The sequence below is a fragment of the Pinus tabuliformis genome, chromosome 9 (assembly GCF_031772625.1).
Source record: "Pinus tabuliformis cultivar Carrire ecotype Pingquan chromosome 9, CPIR1, whole genome shotgun sequence".
NCBI lineage: Eukaryota > Viridiplantae > Streptophyta > Pinopsida > Pinales > Pinaceae > Pinus > Pinus tabuliformis.
The window spans coordinates 892,100,571-892,111,913 of record NC_142307.1 but is presented as its reverse complement, the minus strand read 5'-3'; the positions used below and the strand labels follow the sequence as shown (position 1 = coordinate 892,111,913).

The window sequence follows — 11,343 nt, the reverse complement described above, 5'->3', positions numbered from 1 at the left end:
TATTTTAAATTAATTAGTGACCGTGTTATTTATCTGGTCTTGTATGTGGATGATATGTTGCTAGTTGGAAATGACAAAGAAATTATCCAGGATTTGAAGACCCATTTGTCCTCCAAATTCGACATGAAATATCTTGGCGTTGCAAACTATATTTTGGGCATGGAAATTAAAAGAGATCGGACAAAGAGGAAGCTCTTGTCAAACCAGAGGAAGTATGTCGAGACAATATTGTAGAGGTTTAATATGCAGGATAGTAAACTGGTGAAGGTTCCTAATCCTATAGGTGTAAAGTTATCTGCTGAACAGTGTCCCAAGACACAAGAAGACGAAGAGGACATATCCTGTGTTCCATATGCAAGTGCAGTTGATAGCCTGATGTATGCGATGGTCTGTACGAGACCAGACATTACAAATGTAGTGGGAGTATTGAGTAGGTTTATGTCAAAACCAGGGAAGGAGCACTAGACAACAGTGAAGTGGGATTTCAGGTATTTGCGTGGCACTAGTGATTATGGTTTGTGCTACCAAGGAAGAGCAGGATTGGACAAAGTGTTAGATATTCGTGGCTTTGTTGATGCAGACTGGGCTGGAGATCTGGATCAGAGAAGATCTACAAGTGGGTATGTGTTTAACCTATTTGGAGGTGTAGTTAGTTGGATGAGTAAGAAACAATCTATAGTGGCACTGTCAACTACAGAGGCAGAATACATGGTAGCCACTCATGCAAGCAAGGAAGTAGTTTGGTTGCAGAGATTGTGTTCAAGTATGGGGTTAGTATAGGGAGCTATAAGAATAGACTATGACAACCAAAGTGCAATTTTCTTGGCAAAGAACCCTGCATATCATTCAAAGATGAATCACATTGATGTTTAGTATCAATTTGTGAGGGATATGATAGAAGAAAAAAAGGTGTTGCTAGTAAAGGTGGACACTTTGAAGAATACTGCAGATGCATTAACAAAAAATGTGAGCTCTGAGAAGTTCTCTTGGTGTAGAGAAACAATGGGCGTTGCAGGGCTGGATAAATGACTAAGCTCTCTTGTGGTCCCCTGTGGAAAGAAAACAACAAGTGGGAGAATGTTGGGTTGTGTTATATTCTTTCCACAACTAGCCCACATAGTTAATTGGGGGGTTAGAAGGGAGGCGAAGCCCCCCTTTTGTTGCGCCGATTGTGTAGCGGGGGGAGTCACAAGTGGTTTGAGGGGTGTAGGTAAGCCCACTCTATGGGGCCTGGGGCAGTGCCCCAGAAAATTTAGGTTTTGGACCCTATATTAGGTTGGGCAGACCTACCTATGGTTTTGTGCATGATTTTCGCACATTGTTTTGGACGCGATGGTTTTCGGTCCATGGTAATGGATGCTTCGGCATGTATAAATATGTATTGTAACATTGAAAGAAACATAATGAAAAATCAAGCTGGTAGTCCCAGTTTTTGGATCCAGAGGAAATCTCTGTGTAGATGTGTTTTATGTGTTATGCTCTCTCATTGTTTATATTCTATGTTTTAGAATTCGCATCCAGGTAATTTCTTTATGGGGTTAAAACCTTGCCTCATTCCATTCACCAACCACCTTCCCTAATCCTTCCATCACCTTCAACATACCTCCTTTTTCTCTCAATTATATCCTGTAAGATCCTGTAGGAATTCAGAACATCCTGTAGAACAAATTAGGACATCCTATAGGTTTACCTGTAGTGGCCCGTTTCAAGGCCAAATTGTGGAAAAAGGCCCTAGGAAGCTAGAAAAGGACCCCTACTTGTCTCCCAAGGCTTTTTACCATTCACCATCATCCCTAAGACACCTACCACATCACCAAAAGAAGTTAGCTTTCACACTTTCACACAAAAAAGACAAAAAGAAAAAAATAGCTATTTATTCATTTACATGCACAACAATAGAATGTTTGATGTTTTAATTTGCATGCCTAGGATAGTAGGATTTCATACATGTTAATTTAGCATTCTTTTGAAGCAAAGCCTCTTAGAAGTTAGTTAGAAGAATGGTGTGTTTAAGCATTTGATTTCAATCTTTTTCCTTACTGCAATCGACAAGATTTGTTTTTGTGTAGATTTCTCTTTTCCTCATTGATAATCAAGCTTCTTTTGAATCAATAGAAGTTTGGTTTGGAAAACCTTAGTGGTATATCACCAACTTAGTAGTGACAAAGAGTAGGCCCATTACATTTACTTGTGTATACAACACTGTCACCTCCAAGTTTGTACAGACCTCCAGTTGATAAAGTAAAGTTGGTAGCTCCAGGAGTTGCAACATTCTTGCTGCAATACTAGTGCTCATCAGTAGACATAACATGTTAACCAAATTCACTGTATAAAGAACCCATCAATAGTAAAATAATCACATTAGAACCCATAATAGTCAGTGATATCACCATCAAAGAAAGACATTGAACCGATAAGAGTTAGTTGTTATCATCACATAATCACATTCTAAGATTTACAAGACTTTCCTATAGTTTGCAGAGACGAAGAGACAATGATGTGGTGTCTCATGCGTTGAGATATTACTGCAACAATTTTAGTTGCAAATTCATTGAAACAAAAAAGTGAAAACCATTTCGAACTATGTAACACATTAAAGTTTCGATGATGGAGCAACGTAAGTATTGTTGAATGCCACGTCTTCTATGGAGATTTTATACACTAATAACTTTAAATTTTGGATCTTACTACAACTACTGTAGTTGAAAATTTATTGAAACCAATTACGAACCTATTCCAAACCATGGAAAGTACATTAAATTTTTGACAATGAATAGTCCATAACATCTATAAGAAAATCTGCAACAAAAAAATGAAAATTATTACGAATTGTCCCATCTTATTCACATACATAAAAATAGGGTCTTTTTCTATCAATCGCAATAATATAGGAAGCTTGAATGCTCATGCTTCCAGGTAATAGACTAAATTTATCACAACCACATTCATTGCAATAATAGGTAGAGTAAAATAAAATGCAAAGATAAGCATACCAAAATCTTCCTTTGTGAAGCACATTGGAGGCTTGATTCTGAAGGCTTTTCCACACATTCCCCCTTTTCCAACAAACACTCCTAGGTTTTCATAAGAATTATAAGTGCATCAAAGATTTATCAAATTTATATAACATCTAACCACTACATAAACGAATAACCTTGTAAGAGTCAAAGGATGATGAAAGGTATCTTTCATAATAGATGTGAATTCAATACCTTTCATCTTCTAAAACACAAGTCAAGTCTAAAATACAAGTCAAGTCAAGTGTTTTTGAAGTTTGATTGGTCACAAGCTCAACCCTAATCAATAGACCCCTCTTCCCCTTAAATCTCTAATGATTGAGATAGAAACAAACTTTCAGTTAGTTATAGGTGTGAGTATAACACCAATGTTCAAGGGAAACGAGATGAAATTAATTGTTGAGCTCATTTATTTTGATGGAATATTTTCTTTATACACAACTCATTACAAGGAAGACACAATTTTAGATGTATGCCTGAAATATGTGTTAGTTGTTCATAAATTGGAAGAAAAAATGAATTGTCCTTGCTCTATCTCATTATCAACAATAAGATAGAAAAGAGATGTATAAGTAGATCAAAATGGAAAAGGAAAGTAACATACAAAAATAAACAAACAATAATGGTTTCCTATTTGAAAAATAACTACTTTTCAATTCCAGAAAGAAAACTCATCTAATGGAATTCAACATATGGTCTAGAATAAATAAAAAAATGCACTTTTGAAAAGAAAACTTAACATTAATTTTATTCCTCAATGAAAGTTGGTGAGGAAATTACTTTCATATTTATCTTGAAGTTCTCTTAAACAATTAATTAGATGAGCACCCACAACAATGCAATGTTCTTGTATTTTTTCTAAAACTTTTAGCACAACATGGCTACCAGTAGTACTGACAATATTTCCACCAGAAGTAACATAGTGTAATTGTTGTGCTAACACTTGGGAAATTTTTGGAGTTGTGACAACAACACCAAGAGCAACGCCATTCTAAATACCCTTTTGGTCGCATTAAAATTGGAAATCAACATATACAAGTTTGATCCATATAATAAGTTTTTCTGTGAGGCACTCTCCTCTCTAAATTTAATTAATGAAAGAAAGAAAGGAGATACTATATTAATATCCAAAATTGATGAAATTGAATCATTGAGACTCAACAATACATCAAGAGAATGACAATGCATGAGTTCCTAAGGTTTATCCCAGAAGAAAAAATACCAAAATACAAAAAGAAAGGGGTAAACCCTAGATAACGAAAGCAAAGATTGATGTTGGGAAAAAGAATTTCCTTGACATTTTGGTAAATAAGATATTTTCCTCAATGAAAAAGGTAAAAACAATATAATTTTCAAATCTGATTTACTATAAATGAAAGTATTGAAAACATGAAGCAAACAAGAATAATGATACCTTGGTCATAGTAACAATGTCAAGGATAACACCTTATGTTTCTAATCCATAGTAATAGCTTCCCATATCACCAAATCCTTTCTGAACTTCATCAGTTTTACAAACACCTCCATCCTTTCGAAAAATATCATAAACTATTGGCAAGTATCTAGGTGCTAGTTCTACTACTCCACCAACACCCTGAAATAAAGGCCCTGTCTTCCTGTTGCAAGAGTAAAATATGACAGCTAAAACAAAAATCCATAGAATATGAACATAAAGGTATTTATTTAATAGTATCGTTCAAGTAAGAAAGTCAATCATCAAAAAAAAAAAGTGCAGAAATACTTTATTTGGACAATTTGAAATTCCTTGCCAATAAAAGGAAATAACATAAGTTTGCATGTTTTAAGCTTAAGCTAAAGAGAACAAATTTAACAAAACATCCGGTAACATCTTATGGTTTCTAGGTATGTTTGAAACTAATGCCTCTCCAAGCTCCATGACTGCATGATGAAGATATATTGTGATAGTATGTTGTAGAAGATTTGTCTACTTTTTAATAGTATCAACAAATTTAGGGTGACAGTGCCTACAGGAAATACACACAATGCCTACATAAGCATCCAAGCATTGTTGCCCATATTCGTCAAAAAAGTATTGCATCTTTCCTTCAACAATATTCAACTGCAAAAATATCAAGGTATACAAGACCATTGTTAAAATCCATTGTACATGAAATGTTAGTAATACAAAAAAAAAATACTACAAACAAAAGTAAAGATACTCTAGCACTTAGCTAACTACATCCTTCACAATCTTGTGCTAAAGAAATGACCCACAATATATTCTTAACTTCTTTAATCTTTTGCAACCTTAATATTATTATCTTTTACAATAAATGTCAACTGCAATATTGTGCAATCTATTCCATCAAAATCACTGACCCAACAATAACACCTAGATTGACATAATCATGTGAATCTACTCATCAAGGTATGGAAAAATGAAAATACCAAAATAATGAGAACCATCTATTTCATCAAAATAACCCAGAAATAATAGCCAACCCAAGATAATCACAAAAATCTAATGAAATAAGCATGAAAGAACCAAAGGAAATGAATATTAAGAGCAACCTATTACATCAAATCGACTCGAAATAGTACCTAGATCCATCTAATTTATAGATAATTACTGGTCCAAGCATGGAAGTTCCAAATTATCCCAAACAAAATATGGGTATGAATGAAACACAATGGCCATGGTTACCTAATAGGATTTCCCACAATTCCATGTACATATCCCAATAACTTCATAAATGACAACCAACAAAGTACAAAAATTCAATCAAATCCTATAATACCAAGTTTAATAACCTGTTCTCCATGACTCCTTGAATCTCAAGCATGAAATACTCTAATCCTATGAGACACTACAGTGAGGAAATAAAAAAAAAAAAACTCTAAAATATGCAAGGGTCAGGCCAAGTGAAAACATACAAACTGTAACATGAAATCCACAATTGCAATGCCTAATCCAAGCAAAATCCTCATAAGCTAGTAGAAACCTCTAGAATCAAACAACCTTCCACGCACTAATGAGGAACATTGATTCACTAGTGAGGTCTACATAGTGTTACATTATCCACCTAGGTTCTATTCTCTTTGTGGTCTTTCCCACATGCATGCAACTCAAGGGTGATTTTGGTAGAAAAATTACCCATTAGGCCTAGCACCTAAGTTGAAAGAAGTCCCCTCTTTGTGGTGAAGCCTTTATAGGCATGCTCCCTGAATCACTTTTTTTCTTCTAATTTTTGCATTGGTGAGGATACATCATGGCCATTTCCAAGAATAACACTCGAATAGGGTAGGGAATTGAACTGGTGACTTGATATCTAGGAGTTCCTTAACAATGAAATTGATCGCCATGTATCCAAGACTCCATGGACATTACCTGAATCACTTTCTCAAAAAAAGAAAAATAAAATTAGAAAAAAAGCCACACATAATCAATTTCATACTAACTTATCCCAATCTTGTAAGAAGGTGGCCACAAAAGAGAAAAAAAATCATGGAAGTGGTCATTCACTGGTGAGGTCAACAGAATATTAGTCTAATATATATACTAGCATTCCATTTTTCCTGTATCCCTCCCCTCCCACTTGGCCTTAGTTTAAAAGAGCTTAAATCTTGGAACATGTGCAAGTACCTGGTGATTTTGGTGGAATATTCACAGTTTACCCCACAAACTTGGCACTAAGTTGAAGGAAGTCCAATATTTGTAGTGCAAATCCTCCTTTAGTGTTCCTTGAGAACATAATCTAGAAAATGAAAATTCAAGCATGCATAATCAATTCCATATTCCCTAGCTAATCTTGTAACAAGGTGTTCAGAACGGGTCTCGTGGGGGTCAATTTTGGGGTTAAAAACCCAAGTTCTGGGGTAGAAGGCCCGAAGTTTTTATAAAGAAATGTAAAGTCTCCGCATTTTGTGGTCACGGAGTGCAAATATATCAAGAGTTAGAAAGGATTTTCCATCCTTAGTCTAGATAGGTTGTGTCGGTTTTGGAGATCCACCCTTGGTCCGCGACCCATGGGATTATATAAAAAGGAGGTCTTAGAGGAGTCTAAGGAGGAAGTAAGTAAGAAGAGAAGTAGAAGTGTTTGATGAGTCTGTGAAGAGCTAAGAGTGAGAGCCTTAGCATAGGAAGAGGCTCTACAGCTGAGTGCGCAAAGGCCTAGGGTAGAAGTCCACAACTAAGTGTGCAGACTCCTGCAATTGTGTGCACATGGCAGATCAAGTCTCTATTGGAGATCTGAATCATCAATAAAGAGAAGTATTCTATAATTACTATGTATTTTTCCTCTGCGAATTGCATGTGGTTAGGCTATGTTAAGTTCTGGGTTTATGTTGTAATGCTAATTTGATGCGCGAATGTATATGTTTCTATCTGTTATATGAATGCAAATAAGGATATATGTTTACGCAAAGATAATCTTCATTGCATGGTAAATTTGGTGAACACTTAAGATAATTCAGGAAATAATACAATAATGCAGAAACAATGGCATTTAAGTACCTAAGCCACTGGTTAGGGTCGTGCGAAGGACAATCGTATACTTCGCGGAGGTTTTAGGAGACGAAATATAAAGTACATTATTAAGCCCTAAAGGCTTATCGATCTGCGCAGAAGAAGGGAAGGTATAAAATCAACATCACGACCATCTCAGGGTGAGGAAACTTGGTTCCTGCATCCCCCCATACTGCTTCGAGTGAGACTTCAGTCTGCGCTCCACAGACTGATGTTGAAAGGGACAGTAGTGTAAGGATTTGCTTGGCTGACTAATGCTGAACATGGGTTAGGGCCCATCAAGCCAACAAATTGTTCCATTGTCGGGACCGGGATCTGCATAACGAGATGTGTGATGTCGCATCATTGGATTCCAACTAAGAAAGAGATCAAAGACTAGTTGGCTTGAAATATCCATGAATTCACGGCACAAGAGAACAGGAATCCGCGATTGATGAAAGAACGGTGGCTAAACATATATTTTTACACAAAAATACACAAAATATTTTTTTGTTCCTTCCCGGTTGAATTATATGAGTGGATCATGAAGTTGGCGGACAACCAAGGGAGGTGGAGGCTTGAAAATCCCATTGTCTAGACCCCAGAGTTAGTGCAAAGATTGGAAGCCTCTAAAGATAAGGTCACGCATGCTGTCGACCATTGGATCGACCACATCATAGGATGGTTTGTGATAGAGTTTGTGGTCGATACTTCTGTCAGTTGCAGCGAATTAGAGTGCCACTTCTTCAAATGACCACGAGGTAAGTATCTGAAATCACCAAATACTCAGATTAAGATTCTCTTGTGTGAAATGCAGTTCATGCAGTTACCTTGATGTTTGGAGCTACACAAAGTGGAAGGTATTTTACGGACAGAGGAAGAAAAGGTCCTGAGTATAGCCCACTGATTGAGCCTCCTTTGAGTGATGACGAAGGAGAAGCGCAAGCTTCTCCACTTAGAGCTATTCAGTTGATAATACAAGGGTTCCCATGAATACCTAAACCGCCTCCATCCTCATCCCATCCATCCACACCGCCCCTATCCTCACCTCCACCACTTACCTCATCCCCCACACCACCGCCACCTCCACCACTATTCAACATGGAGAACTCTGTAAAGCTACCTATATTCAAGGGCATAGGAAATGAAGATATAGACCAGTTTTGGTTTGTCGTGAAGGTTGTATGGGAAGCTCAAGGTATCACAGACGACCAAATGAATAAAGCCACACTGGTTAGTGCTTTGCAGGACCATGCACTAATGTGGTACATTAAGTACAGTACTAATAACCCATCATCCGCGTTGGCAGATATCCAGACTGCGTTGAATAAAGAATGCAGTAGACCTAAGTCTCAAGTGCAATCATTTGTGGGATTCAAGGCAATCATGATACATCATGGGGAGACGCCCCGGATTTGGATCAAAGATTGAAGTGTAAAATCCGTGAAGCCAACATGAACCTAACTGATGGGTAGCATCACAATGGTTCATGGCCTCACTCCTGCTCCACCTAAGGGTTGCGCTATCACACTAGAAGATTGGGCAGAAGCTATGGAAATCGCCATGAGACTACATGAGACACCAATTCAGGATGCTAATCTAGGGGTTCAGTAGATTCATGCGTAGTTGCAGAACCTTTGCCTCGAAATGCAAAGTCTGAAGAAAGACAAAACAACTCAGCTAGAGGCGTGCAAATAAGTTTGGTGCATGAAATGCAAAGGTCAAGGGCATGACAAGGATGTCCAGTATTTTCAAATGATGTTGCAGCAAGGGGACCAATGCCTCTAAGGTTGGAGGTTGCGGCAGGGCCAAGTGTAGGACCCACATTATGGGGTGCTATATGCCAGGTAACTAGGAAACATGCGACCAACAATTTCCATTTGTTGTAGAAATTCGTACAAACACCGCAACAACTTTTCTGCAACTTCTATGAATCGGTGGGTCATGACGAGTGTAATTTCAATAGTTACGAATTAATGATGGACAGGACACCTGCATACAAGATGTAGGAAGAAACATGGCCTCTAGACCAAGGTGTTGGGGGAACACAAGGTGAGTATCAAGGGCACGACTGAGGCTGAGGTGGAGGGGGCTTGGTAGAGGCCAAGGGCAACTTATTTGTTACAATTATGGAGGATGCGGACACTATGCGAGAGATTGTCCGAATCCGACGCGACTGTCATGCCACTACTGTATTAATTTTGACCATGCCATGAAGGATTGCCTTATATTGTTGGCTAAGATTCATGAAAAGGGGGCGCAGCAGACGCAGAACCTCCAAATGATGAGGGACAAGCCTCGCAAGGAAGACCCTAAGATAAACATTATGTTGTGGAGTGGAACAACGACTGGCGAGGATAAAGGGAAGCAACCTATAGAAGGTGAGTGGGTCCATGAAGCACCTGAGAAGGAGACTGGTTTGATCTAGAGCACACAAAAGAAACCTTTATGGAAGCAAAGAAAAGCTTTGATGAGGCCTCTACCTTAGGAAGTCACGGGAAACCAATTGAAGAAATCGACCCATCCATGATTTCCACGTTCTTAGAGACCTACATGAAACTGCTCCATGATAGTAATGCTATGAAGGGACTATAGGAATTGATAAATCAGTGTGTTGGCAAGGACAATGCTACTGACGAACCGTGCATAGTCAGAAAGATTGGTAAGCATAAGGCAAGCATTGGGTGTGAGATGAGACTGACCGCGTAGATAAGGGAATACAAAATGGACCAAGTTATCTTGGATCTAGGGTCTGATGTGAATGTTTTGCCAAAAAAAACATGGGAAAGAATGGGGAGACCTGCACTTCAGTAGTCTCTACAGAAAATCATCCCAATGGGGAAGCTGCAGGGGGTAACAGTTGACATCGAAGGCGCGTGCGCACTGGCATATTTTGAAGTAATAGAGATTGTGGATGATAGCAATCCCTACCCTGCACTCCTTTAGATCGATTGGGCCACTGACATGAATGGGATAATCAACTTGAAGAAGTGAAAGATGATATTTTAAAGGAAATCACTCTGAGTAGTGGTGCCACTAGACCCTACAGAAGGACCGCGCTATATAAAACCTGTCCACGATTATGAAAGTGATGACGATTTAGACCAGATTTACAAGATAATGATGCCAGACCAGGATTGGGTAAATCCGACAATAAATGAACATATTGCATGGGACTGTGAGATCTCCTACACATCATATTTAGACAAAGAACTAGAGCACTCACAGAACCGGTTGCATGAAGTATCTACACTACGTTGTAATATGATGACCAAGTCATTACGCTACGTGTCATTAGAAGTAAGGAATCTGACTTCTTATGATGGGTTGACTGATGTAGATATATTTTTGGATGCATTTGAAAGATAAGTGTTGGAGAAGCATCTCTTCCAAGCCTTGGATTGGGTGTTGTGCGCTACGCCCGCAAGATGGTGGGGTACACACAAGGATAATTTTGGTTATTAGCACAAATATAGGAGGATGATGAGAATACGTTTTGGATAGTTGAAAGTACAGATGATAGACAAGTATGATGGAAGGGATGATCCACACGATCATTGGGCCAAATGGACTAAGGCTTATTGAGCAGAGCCCCAACCTAAATGGGTACATATGTTTTGTCATACCCTGGATGTCATACCAATGAATTGGTACCTGGAAACAAAGATCTGCCATGGCACTAAGAATGGGGCATCTTGCGCCAGGGGTTTATAATGACGTTCAAATTTGAGGATGGGTTTGACTATATTGATGCAGAGCTACAAGAGGTTAAAGCAGTGATATTTAGGATACCGCATGATACTTTGGACCTGATTGACCCAGATTGGACTACCCAGCTGAGCCACGCGCTGGAATGCTACA

General features: G+C 38.3%; 1 pseudogene; it reads right to left on the bottom strand.

The window, feature by feature from the left end:
* Nucleotides 1–2,755: 2,755 nt before the first annotated feature.
* Nucleotides 2,756–5,676, bottom strand: LOC149151637 (alanine--glyoxylate aminotransferase 2 homolog 1, mitochondrial-like; annotated as a pseudogene).
* Nucleotides 5,677–11,343: the final 5,667 nt, after the last annotated feature.